The sequence below is a fragment of the Dasypus novemcinctus genome, chromosome 12 (assembly GCF_030445035.2).
Source record: "Dasypus novemcinctus isolate mDasNov1 chromosome 12, mDasNov1.1.hap2, whole genome shotgun sequence".
NCBI classification, from domain to species: Eukaryota; Metazoa; Chordata; class Mammalia; order Cingulata; family Dasypodidae; genus Dasypus; species Dasypus novemcinctus.
Window position 1 is genome coordinate 66,358,450 of NC_080684.1, and position 2,385 is coordinate 66,360,834.

The 2,385-nt window shown below is 39.5% G+C and overlaps 1 pseudogene; it reads right to left on the reverse strand.

Moving 5' to 3' along the window:
* Positions 1-394: 394 nt before the first annotated feature.
* On the reverse strand, positions 395-1,075 carry LOC101438167 (COP9 signalosome complex subunit 8 pseudogene; annotated as a pseudogene).
* Between the last annotated feature and the right edge of the window lie 1,310 nt (positions 1,076-2,385).

Consider the following 2,385-nt stretch of genomic DNA (forward strand, 5'->3'; position numbering starts at 1 on the left):
CCCCGCAATTGTGATGTTGCCTTCTGGGGTTAGTCATCCTCAAACCCCAAATAATCACATGACTATCAACCGATGGTATCGATGAGTGTGTTGTATATATAGGGGTGATGGCGCAAGGAAAACAGCTGACAACCACTGTTCTACATTAAATAGGAGAGCTACATTTATGAGTCACCAAGAAAAATAACCTTGCCATGTAATAATGATGGGCTACATCCAAATTTATGAATATTAGAAAAAGAATTGTTTCAACAACTATTCAGCATAATGTTTAAGGACAAATATATATACACAATATACTTTATTTTATGTATGTATTTTATCACATGCTCAGTAAGGAATGCTGAGGAGCTTAATCCAATCAATAAATTGAAATTAAATTTTTTACATTTCTCTATTTATTGGTGTACAGGATTCTGAAGGTGGATCTTGATCTCTGAATGACAGAGAAATTTTCAGGCAAAGCCAAGTAATTGGTCAATCTGTCTAACTGCTGTTCATTGGGAATTGGTGGGACTGTGGCAGGCTTTAATAAGGGAATAAATCTATTAAAGGAAACATCCAAGGCCCCTGCAACAAGCTTTTTTGTGCATAAGTATTCCCGTAGTAGAGTCAGCTTGCTATCCTTGTTCTAAAATACCTTTCATAGCTTTTTCTACAGAAAGCCTGGCAAAGGCTGCAAAACCATTGGCAGCTATGGATGTATATGATTGAGAAACCAGGGTGAAGGCTCATCTCTTTGTTGCATCTATTAGTGCTTTCATGTTTGGCGGACCACCTCAGACCACCAATGGGTATTGATGGTTGTGTAGATCCCAGGGAAATTTCTCTGCCAGATTATCTGTCTTACTGACTAAATTCCTCAAAGTTCAGAATTGTCAGGTTTTTAGAGGTGGTATTCTTTTCCAAAGATATCTTGCATTATTCATGTCATTATGGAGCAGATACGGAGCTAGAAGCTGACCATACACTGGGGTGTGGCAATTCTTTCAGGAACCTTGATTTCCTGGTTCTTACATATACCCAGGAATTTTTTGAAACTGAAGGCATTTTCCACCATTACCACTACCAGCATCTTCCCCTCCTGTCCCTGTTTTGAGAAAAGAGAGCATACGTGGAAGAGAAGAAGCTGCAATTAGAGTCACCAACTGATTGAGTTTGTCAAAATTGATTATAATTCTCAAAGATCCTTCCATCCTCTGACAGGCAAATGGACGAACTAAATAAAGACATGGTAGAAATCATCACTACCACATCTTTGAAGTCATTAATAGTGGCACTAACTTATTTGATTTCATCAAAGGTTCTATACCACTTCTATTTTGGTAGAGAGGGCTACTTCCATAAGCTTACTTAGGCCTTTCTTATCATGATAGCTTTCTCATTCCATGGATCAGAGAGCCAATATTGTGAATTTTCCAGTTACTGTGCAAAGTTTATTCTAACCATGCATTTAGGTATTGGGAAAAAATTGTAAGACGGGTTTTCAGAATCACTTGGCCCATTATGAAAATAACATAGTTTCAAAATTCTGTTAATCATTTGACCCACTTCATCAAGCCCACAGCATGAGTCCCTAGCCTCTGCCTTATCAAGATGGATATATGCATATATATGATGATGTGAGTGAGAGTCATTTCCTTTGCAGTATTCTATTGATTAGAAGTAAGTCCCAGGTCTTCTCCATACTCAGTGTGAAGGGATGACATAAATGCATGAATTCCAGGATGTGGGACTCATTGGGGTACCTGTTTCTCCATGACAGACCCCTTGTTGAATTAGACATCACCAAAGATCAGTACAGATCACACCTGTTTTGTGATCACTCTGTAAATGTAGGATTGATTCTCTCTCAGTTCATAGGTAGAGGTTAAATCTGATAACTTCACACACCAAGAGATTTGAGAGAAAGTTTCTTTTTCATACAAGGGACTCTTGGACTGGCACAAGTAAGTCTGGGTTGGCCCATGAAAGCTAGGACTGGAGTCTGGTTAGGAATTTTTTATGGTGGCAGACACAAATAAGTCTGGGTTGGCTCAAGAACGCTGGGAAGGGAGGCTGGTTAGGAATTTTTTACAGTGGTTAGAGGGTGGGGCTGGGGTGAAAGTTCCCATGCACAGACTAGGCTTGTGTGTTTGAACTTATTGCCAGTGCCAAAGAGGGGAACACCCAGGCTTTCTTTTGAATTTGCCCAGATGTTGGGAAGAAGAGAAAGAGATGGGGTATGGATTAAAAGCTGTTAGCAGTCAAACATGAAACAATAGAGTCATGTTCTTTATTGCAATACCCTTTTGATTATTGTTACGGTCTGGGTTCCTATTACAGTAACTGTATTCGCCTTGTCTGGGGTTGTTAAGAGTGCCTCTTGGCTGTTGTCATTCTGGG